Source organism: Haliotis rubra, unplaced genomic scaffold (assembly GCF_003918875.1).
Source record: "Haliotis rubra isolate DU_JTF1 unplaced genomic scaffold, ASM391887v1 Scf25, whole genome shotgun sequence".
Lineage (NCBI taxonomy): Eukaryota > Metazoa > Mollusca > Gastropoda > Lepetellida > Haliotidae > Haliotis > Haliotis rubra.
In genome coordinates, this window is record NW_025766558.1 from 682,741 (window position 1) to 693,728 (window position 10,988).

Here is a 10,988-nt window from a genome sequence, read left to right on the forward strand (position 1 = left end):
AGAGGTATAGAGATAGTCGTGTATAGAGATACTCGTGTATAGAGATAGTCGTGTATAGAGATAGTCGTGTATAGAGATAGTCGTGCATAAGTCGTGTATAGAGATAGTCGTGTATAGAGATAGTCGTGTATAGAGATAGTCGTGTATAGAGATAGTCGTGTATAGAGATACTCGTGTACTTTCATTATAGCAGTGGGAGCTGGCGTATGTTCCGTGTCGGCGGACGTCTTCAGGTCAAGGCCAGGGGCAGTATAGATTACGTTCGCAGCTGAGGTGAAAGGTCACATGTGCCGTCTTCACGGGCAAGGGGCCTTATAGACTAGTGTATTCGAAAATATTCACTCGAGGGAATAAAGTTGGATCACGGTTGGATGAATGTCTAACTGACAAACAAAGCAGGCATCCATTGACGTGTATCTCAGCTTTAGTGACAATACATATTAGAAAACTCCACCGAGTGCATGCAGCTACGCCAGTATTATGCAATACGTGTTCGATACAAATGTCTGATACTTGTGATATATTGTACCAGCAGGTGTAAATCTTCTGTGTGTACGAACAAGAAATGTGAGCCACAGCCGTGACAGAGTGGGTTTATCTACCTGCTGACATGTTCTCCGGTCTTCGTCACCCCAAACTCCTCCTCTGTGATAGAAGCCATTGCAAGGTGATCACTCTTTGCTATCTAATACACGCCGCTCAGTGATTGCCTCCCTTTGGGTATAAACCAGGCCAGTATGTGTCCAATGTATGTAAAACCACAAAAACAAGATCAAAACCGTAAAAAGAAGTAGTAATGTTTTGCTCAGATCACCTTGCAGAACGAGTCCTGGTGACACAGTGACCTATTTAGGTGGTTGACACGACATGCTCCAGGTACTGGGGTACAAACCAGGCGCAATCCCCGCATGGTTAAATGGCCGTCCTGCATTGACACAACTACAAGGGTGCTATACAGAAATATATTTATTACAATTATGCGATGATACAACACTAACACTCCCAAATTCGCACATTCGTGATCACTTAATCTTATACCATCCCGAATATTAACAGGCTTAAAACATGTCTGATTGTGTAATGAGATACCAGTGTCATTTTACACCCAAAAGAGATACAGATCATCGCTCAATGAAAGTGTCGTTTATCCGTAACCATGGAAACAACGTCTCTGGATGTTTACGCTCCAGACAGATCTATGACGTCATGACTCCAAACCGATAGGTGGTGCTCTGGCGGTACAGGGCGCAGGATGGTGTTGGGAAACTTGGGCTAAACAAATGAGAAACACAGCGTCATCACTATCTCCTGCCAAACAAATCGAATAACAGTATTATGCAGACGTGTCCAGTAGACTAGTGTTGGGAATTGGTTTAAATCTCATAATTGATGATTGGTTCATTACAACCGATCAATCATCGAAAATAATTGGTAAGCGTCATTTATCAAATTTTCCTGGTTATGTTTGTTAATGCACAAAAAATATAGAAAAAACATGTAGTTCTCTCGGGGTTTTCGCAAATTGCACAAAATGCATTTGCAAATTTCACATCTTTAAAGGATGACTAGTGTGTTAGGAACATACATTTCCTGGAGTTGTTAAGATAAACTTAATCATGACTTGGAACGAGCTTGTAGTGCTTATGCAATGTCGAGACAAAATCGACCTTTTAAAAAAATACTGTTATTGCAAACAAGTGGTCCAAAATTGTTTGTGTTCGATTATGAGAAAACATGATCGATTGCTTGGTCGTTTCGTCATTGCGACCAATCTTCGATTATTTCAATTAATCGGACCACCACTAGTAGAGACCGGCAATGTTATCAGTCTGACATATGTATACAGCAGTAGACCAGCAGCGTCTCTGATCTCAGTGCCTCACAGTAACTCAGGTGTGGGTGAAGCGGTGTCCCCAGGGCACAGCAAAGCAGGGATATGTCCGACAAGTAGCCGCCAACCAAATTTCATCAAAACGGGGCATGCAGACAATCCAAGAAATCATATGATACAAACAACATAAAACAAAATGAAAATACTTTGCAATGTTGTCATATCGTTTGCTGTCGTTCATGTGGAATTTGCTTTGACGTACATGTTAGTTTGTCCTGGTTGACTACGATACGTTCACATAGCAGGTGAACAGGGTTTTGTGAAACGCAAAACAATCAGGCATTGGAATTATTTTGTGCGCCCTTTTCACATTGTGACCTTGTCTTCTTGGTGGGGTTGTGTGGTGCACATGGGGATTCATGCAAGCAAGGTGAGGATGTCATCTGTGGATGACTCCTTGCCCTTCTACAATATGAACATGTGGGGAGGTTTAGTACGGTCTCTGATAAGTGGATTGCCAGTCAAACATGCCGGATACCGAGTCAGACGAATAAATACCTTCGTCACAATTTGTTTCTTTCGACAATGAAGACAAAACCTAAAACAGCGTTTGTGGTGCTATGGAACAGTCCCTAAATGTGCCCGAGGCAAATCAACACCCACATTATAGTGGCCTAGTGTCTCTGCAATGCTAAGCATGTTTCACAGACCATGGAGTGGTTTTCGCACCAATGACAGACAAGGAAATCGCCTGTGACAGATTTTTGAAACGTGGCAGTCTAGCAGATATCCGTACATTCTATATACAGAGGGATACAAGTGGACAGGAGAAACTGAGACTGGACGAGCTCAGTGATGAACTCAACTATAGTAGACTCACGTTGTGGACGCTGTCGGGGTAGTGCTGGGCCTCGAGACAGAACGCCGAGTACCTCCCGTACATCGCCCCTCCCTTCCCGCGGTTGTTGAGCCAGTGTCCGGTGTAAAACATAAGGGCGGGTTCGGTGGTCCAACACTCGAAGTACCGGCCTGACCCCGGGTGTTCGAATCTGAGGAGAAAAACAACTTGAAGTGAGTGAGTGAATGTTGCAAGATTTACTCTATATTACACTGACCTGTCCAGAAACTGGAACCTGGACCCGGCAAACCAGTGACTGACAGCATGAGCAACACACCACACCATCCGGGCACGAACTCTCTGATCCGGATCCTCTATTAAACATGGGATGCAATGGCCTGACCTATCCCTGGTATCCACTATGATGACCACATAGGAAGTGGCGGAGACGTTGTAACGACGGTGATGTGGCGTGTAGGAACGTCTCTCCTTCCATCATTAGGGCGCTGGGGTAGGCTTATGGTTAAAGAGTTCACTCGACCCGGGTTCGATACCCCACATGGGTACACACTGTGAACCCTATTTCTGGTGTCCCGCGTCGTGATATTGCGGTATATTGCTGAATGATTCGTAAAACCATACTCACTACCTCACTCCTGCATTATTTAAACGAGAACGTATTTGAAAGTGGACACCCCCAAATCACTTTTTTCATATTTGAACCAAAACGCAATTTTAGAATTCGTTAATACCAATGTTTGAAAATATATACTAATATTTCTCATATTGAAAGGAAAAGTTTATATAAATGTTGAATTGTTATGCCTCTGTGAGGCCTTTGTTTTCCTAACTGAACATGCCGGCAGGTTATGACGTAATTGGTGCCTGTGCATTTGAACTGGTTCCCTGCCCAATCCCAATGTTAAAGATATTCATAATAAATTGACAGCGTAATAAATATGTACCTGAAAGAAACAGAAAAGTGAAAGGTTGGAAGCAGGACATATTTTGGTCGTGTGTCCTCTCATTTAAAAAATCCACCTCAAGTAAAATATCAAATATGCATTTTATTGTTTGGGACATCCAAAATGTCGAAAACACATTTTTTAATTACCCAATTTAGTTTTCTTGTATGAATATGGCGTGGTCGACCACTTACCTGGCGGCAAGCTCTTTGTTCCCCGTCACCTGCAGGTTGTAATTACAGGTGAAGCCTCTGTCCAGCTTGGGATTGTGTAGCCGGTCACCAATACGTGTTGGTGTCCGGAAATCTTGTGGCTGACCAGTCACATCACGAATTTCACCTGCAGATATAGACAAGATCATACATAGTGGAACCCCGCTAGTGTGGAACTCGTACATCACGGACACAGGGCGTCGTGTAGTGATTACGTTAGTGTTATTCCAGCTATGTCACGGCGAGGCACACGACAAATCGGCTTCACACATAGTACCGAACCCGGACATTCGGTGTGAGGAGCCAACGATAACCACTAGGCTACCCACTCTCCTACCCAGAGTTCCATGCGGCCAGCCAGCATAGTACCTCTGCCACAGGCCAGAAAAATGTGAGGATTCGTCACATCTTGCACCGTCCATTCAATATACTGTACATATTTCTGAACTCTTTTATTTTTGACGAGTCTACACATCTAATTAAACATCTATGATAGAATGGTTTAGTTTCACTGAAAAAATATCATAAAACATGTAACACTATTTCGATTTGCGTAGCGATCCTCTGTTTACATAGGTTGTACGGCTCCACGTGCTGTCATCGAAGCCGACGTAGAGCAAACGATGCAGCCAGTTTGATATCTAAACATGTACTGTCATAAATCTTACTGTCGCACTTGTGGAAGAATATATATGTAACAAAGTAAAACATTGTGAAGAGCGCACCGAAAAGCTTGCGTAAGGCCAGTCTCTTCTTATTATGAATATGCGCGTTTGTTTACAAACAAGAGAAAAAGTCCGGTCATGTGATATGCAAATTAGTCTGTGGCAGTGATGTTATGCTAAGTCATCACTGCGTCGGAGTGTGGGCTACCCCACGTCCCAGGTGACGTGATTAGTTCAAGGGAGGTAATCATAAACCCACGATCTTATTTTTTTATTATACCAAAAAATGTTAACACCTCTTCCTCTGAAGCAGTACCATTAATGAGGTTCCTCTGAAGCAGTACCATTAATGAGGTTCCTCTGAAGCAGTACCATTAATGAGGTTCCTCTGAAGTAGTACCATTAATGAGGTTCCTCTGAAGCAGTACCCGTAATGAGGTTCCTCTAAAGCAGTACCATTAATGAGGTTCCTCTGAAGCAGTACCATTAATGAGGTTCCTCTGAAGTAGTACCATTAATGAGGTTCCCCTGAAGCAGTACCATTAATGAGGTTCCTCTGAAGCAGTACCATTAATGAGGTTCCCTGAAGCAGTACCATTAATGAGGTTCCTCTGAAGCAGTACCATTAATGAGGTTCCTCTGAAGCAGTACCATTAATGAGGTTCCTCTGAAGCAGTACCATTAATGAGGTTCCTCTGAAGCAGTACCATTAATGAGAGGTTCCTCCTGAAGCAGTACCATTAATGAGGTTCCTCTGAAGCAGTACCATTAATGAGGTTCCTCTGAAGCAGTACCATTAATGAGGTTCCTCTTACCATTAATGAGGTTCCTCTGAAGCAGAGAGGTTCCTCTGAAGCAGTACCATTAATGAGGTTCCTCTGAAGCAGTACCATTAATGAGGTTCCTCTGAAGCAGTACCATTAATGAGGTTCCTGAAGCAGTACCATTAATGAGGTTCCTCTGAAGCAGTACCATTAATGAGGTTCCTCTGAAGCAGTACCATTAATGAGGTTCCTCTGAAGCAGTACCATTAATGAAGGTTCCTCTGAAGCAGTACCATTAATGAGGTTCCTCTGAAGCAGTACCATTAATGAGGTTCCTCTGAAGCAGTACCATTAATGAGGTTCCTCTGAAGCAGTACCATTAATGAGGTTCCTCTGAAGCAGTACCATTAATGAGGTTCCTCTGAAGCAGTACCATTAATGAGGTTCCTCTGAAGCAGTACCATTAATGAGGTTCCTCTGAAGCAGTACCATTAATGAGGTTCCTCTGAAGCAGTACCATTAATGAGGTTCCTCTGAAGCAGTACCATTAATGAGGTTCCTCTGAAGCAGTACCATTAATGAGGTTCCTCTGAAGCAGTACCATTAATGAGGTTCCTCTGAAGCAGTACCATTAATGAGGTTCCTCTGAAGCAGTACCATTAATGAGATTTCAGACTATTATCACAATGCAACATAAAGTGTTAGTACGGTGTATGCACCTGTTGGTATATAGAGGTTATCCATCGGTAGATATGTGTCGGCTTTCACTCTCCCGACGTGGTTCTCTAACTCTGCTGCACCTGCGCCCTGTAACAGGGAACAGTATTACAACTGGGAGATCGGCTACACCAGATTATGTAGTCAGCGTATGTTGTCAAGGGTACAATATCAAATACTTTGGTGCTTTTACTTTGTTTTAACATCTGAATTTAATGAGTCTGGCAAGACATATCCCACTATGATATGTCCGAAGACATCAATAGAATAGGTCACGAAAATGTACGTCTACATTCAACTGAAGCCCGAAGTACTGCCCAATCCAAGTGTTTATGAAGTCTCCACGAAGACTGTGTCCATTACTCGCAGTGCTACATGTAGCATGTGTTGTATTAGGGATTACACCTTTCTAGTACACGTGTTACATTACTCACGTGTCCGGCCAAGTTGAAATACACATGGTTGGTGAGGTTGATGGGTGTGGTCTTGGTGGTTGTGGCTGTATACTCCAGAGTCAAGCCATTGTCGTCGTCTAACTCATACGTCACCACCGTGGTTACCTCCCCTGGAAAGTTCTCCTCTCCATCAGGGCTGACGTACTTCAACACTAACTTACCCCCGTCTATGGAGGCATCCCACATCATCTGTTGAACACAGAATTTGGACAGAGCTATAATTACGAAACACGAAATACTATTACGTTAATGTTACAATCTGGTAGCGATTCATAAACCCATTCTTATGATACAGAGGGACAAGTCCAATGGACTCTGCTTTTATGGAAACTGTTTTGTGGCGTTTATTCTGTTACGGTAAATGTAATGTAGAGCTACGTTTCTCGCTTATCTACCAACTAGATTACGTCACACTAGAGTTCATGACTTCAGTAACAGAAAAAACAACAACAAAACAATAGTCTGCCATGTATTATGTAAATACAATTTCTTTACAAAATGCCGGTCGGCATTCACATAATATTTTTTTAAAATTCACATGAGTCTTGCTACCTGTCACTCCCGTTTGGCGTAGACGGCTCTTTGCTCTAGTAATATTAAAAGACTAGAGTCAACTGTAGCTTATCTCTCACAATTCCAATGTAAAGCTTCTCAGCTGGTCTCGCTATAAGCTGCTTGTTACAAGATTACCCTGTGGAAGCTAGATACATACCATACAACAGGCACATGTAGCATTCACTCACTCACTCACTAGATACATACCATACAACAGGCACATGTAGCATTCACTCACTCACTCACTAGATACATACCATACAACAGGCAACAGTAGCATTCACTCACTCACTAGATACATACCATACAACAGGCAACTGTAGCATTCACTCACTCACTAGATACATACCATACAACAGGCAACTGTAGCATTCACTCACTCACTAGATACATCACCATACATACATACCATACAACAGGCAAATGTGGCTGATACATACCATACAATAGGCAACTGTAGCATACATACTCACTCACTAGATAGATACATACCATACAACAGGCAAATGTGGCTGTGGGTTCATCCACTAGATACATAGGCTGTAGCATTCACTCACTCACTAGATACATACCATACAACAGGCAAATGTGGCTGTGGGTTCATCATAGGCTGTGTAGCATTAGCACTCACTCACTAGATACATACCATACAACAGGCAAATGTAGCTGTGGGTTCACTCACTCACTCAGGCTGTGTAGCATTCTGTGCATTCACTCACTACTAGATACATACCATACAACAGGCAAATGTGGCATTCACTCACTCACTAGATACATACCATACAGGCTGTGTGTAGCATCCATACACTAGATACATACCATACAACAGGCTCATGTCAGATACATACCATACAACAGGCAAATGTGGCTGTGTAGCATTCACTCACTCACTAGATACATACCATACAACAGGCAAATGTGGCTGTGGGCATTCACTCACTCACTCACCACTAGATACATACCATACAACAGGCAAATGTGGCTGTGGGTTCATCATAGGCTGTGTAGCATTCACTCACTCACTAGATACATACCATACAACAGGCAAATGTGGCTGTGGGTTCATCATAGGCTGTGTAGCATTCACTCACTCACTAGATACATACCATACAACAGGCAAGGCTGTAGCATTCACTCACTCACTAGATACATACCATACAACAGGCAAATGTGGCTGTGGGTCACTCACTAGATACATACCATACAAATGTAGCATTCACTCACTCACTAGATACATACCATACAACAGGCAAATGTAGCATTCACTCACTCACTAGATACATACCATACAACAGGCAACTGTAGCATTCACTCACTCACTAGATACATACCATACAACAGGCAACTGTAGCTGTGGGTTCATCATAGGCTAGCACTCACTCACTCACTAGATACATACCATACAACAGGCAAATGTGGCATTCACTCACTCACTAGATACATACCATACAACAGGCAAATGTAGCATTCACTCACTCACTAGATACATACCATACAACAGGCAAATGTGGCTGTGGGTTCATCATAGGCTGTGTAGCATTCACTCACTCACTAGATACATACCATACAACAGGCAAATGTGGCTGTGGGTTCACCATAGGCTGTGTAGCATTCACTCACTCACTCACTCACTCTCTCACTCAGGTCTCAGAAAATATATATAGCGTCAAGTTCTCGCTACATACGTAATTGTTACATCTTACAGTGCACCATTTCTTTACTTTACATGCCATTAATACTTCCTGAAAGGACCCTTGAAATCAGTATTCGGGGGTTCCCCGGACCCTGGTTTTGTAAGTCAAGGTAAACCCCTGAGAGTGTCGTATGTGTTGCAAGCAGTACCTTGTCAAAGCCCTTGGTGCCACCGTGCACGTAGTTGTTGGCCTCCTGGCGGTCATTGGCGTTGAGGTTGTAGGTCTTCCCGTCCAGGTCGAAGCTGGCTCCGGCAATACGGTCTGCCACACGGCCCACAAGGGCACCCATGTAGATGGGGTTGGCTTGGTAACCTTGGACAGAGGGCTGACATTAGAGACAAGTCAACATCCTGAAGACACGTCACAACCAGCTCGTAAACTGCGGACGTAATCAGGATTTGACACATGCAAACAAACACGTCTACGTGTTTCTAAGGAATATATAGGTTTGATATATTGGAGGTCAACAGTGACCAAGAGTATTAACAGAGTAAACAACCGGGTTAGAATTTGGCTTCAGTAGCCCATGCTTGTTCTAAGAGGAGATTAACGGGATATGACTGGCTTGATGCTCATGATGTCTATCACTGGATTAGCTGGTTTGGATTCAATGATCAATTACTGGATTAGCTGGTTTGGATTCAATGATCAATTACCATGTACCATGTGCAACACACTCACTCACTCATACCTTCAATGTCATCAAAGCCCGGGCAGATGTCCGCGATCTTCCCCTCTCTGTCAGGGACCCGGATCTCCGTGATGGTGCCGCCGTAGTTGATGATGCGGACAACGACGTTGTTTTTTGTTGGTCAACGTAAACCTGGAACCGGTTATACAACAATACCAACGACGATCCCTTGTCGGTACGCTCCAACAGCAACACCTGGTCGCGACTAGATGTTAGTGATGCTGAGGTTATATAGTGCTAAATCCAACCGCTAAGTGGGTGCTCAAAGTGTTGCATGTGACTCTGGGCGGTGCTCATGGCTTGATATCAGCCAATGGTATATCGAGCCTGGAGTGAGTGAGTTTAGTTTTACGCCGCACTCAGCAATATTCCAGCTATATGGCGGTGGTCTGTAAATAATCGAGTCTGGACCAGACAATCCAGTGATCAACAGCATGAGCATCGATCTGCGCAATTAGGAACCAATGACATGTGTCAACCAAGTCAGCGAAACTGACCACCCGATCCCGTTAGTCGCCTCTTACGACAAGCATAGTGACCTTTTATGGCAAGCACATGGGTTGCTGTAGACCTATTCTACCCCGGATCTTCACGGGTCTCGAGCCTGGAGTGAGATCTGTACAAGATTGTGTCTGGACCATTTGATATATCGCGAACACGGAGGTGTTTAACACAAGGATATCACAACAGCTATGAACACATAAACAAGTTAAAGAAGTTGGAAGGTTTCGTGTGGCAATACCGGTACAGATTAACTATGGCCCTAAGAACAAGGCTATCCTTCAATAACCCTTGAGTAGGATAGTTATTACACAGGACCAGTGTATTACAGTTACAGCACTCATGGCAGCATCTAGGCGGGACACGGGAGCATGTCCCCCTTTAACGGTAGTGTATTAACGGGACATTAATGTCTCGACCTGAAGCTGACCTGACTGACGGTCATCACACACCTGGTCACCTCGTTCCCGTCCCTCGTCTGACCATAGCTGTCCTGTGTAACGCGCGGCATAGTGGACAATGGATGACTGTGGTACACGCCCGACTTGACTCTCGACTCCTGGCCACAAATGTCTCTCACTGCGACAAGCTACCTCCTTGCTGCCCTGATTCCTGAGTTTAATCTCTCATAGGTCAGTGGAGACATATTTCAGTTACCTCCCTTCGGTTTACTAAATTCATAACATCATAGTCAAGTTTCTGTTTTGATTCTGTGTTGAAACTGTGACGGACTATACTTTATGTTGATAATTTGTTCATAGAACTCGGTCTTAGTTTTGTCAAAAGCTAAGATGAAAGATGGCATTTGCACGTTGAGTTTAAAAACAACATGTATCTAGAGTTCTATTTTTGACGATTTGACATATATCATTAAAAAGTTGGGGATATTCCATTTGTGGTGATATTATTTGGGAACCAGGTTGAATAATTGTATATGGAGGGGGTAAATACAAATTTATCTTCTACCGACATTAGTTTAGAATTTACTGCATTATATATTCCAGTAACCTACCATCTTGACGCTTCCGATAATCTGTCACGTGCCACGATAAGGCTTTGTACGGAGCATGCTGTCTGTGTCCCTGTAGTGATCATGACCA

The 10,988-nt window shown here is 43.4% G+C and overlaps 1 pseudogene; it reads right to left on the minus strand.

The window, feature by feature from the left end:
* Positions 1–948: 948 nt before the first annotated feature.
* Positions 949–10,988, minus strand: LOC124279357 (annotated as a pseudogene).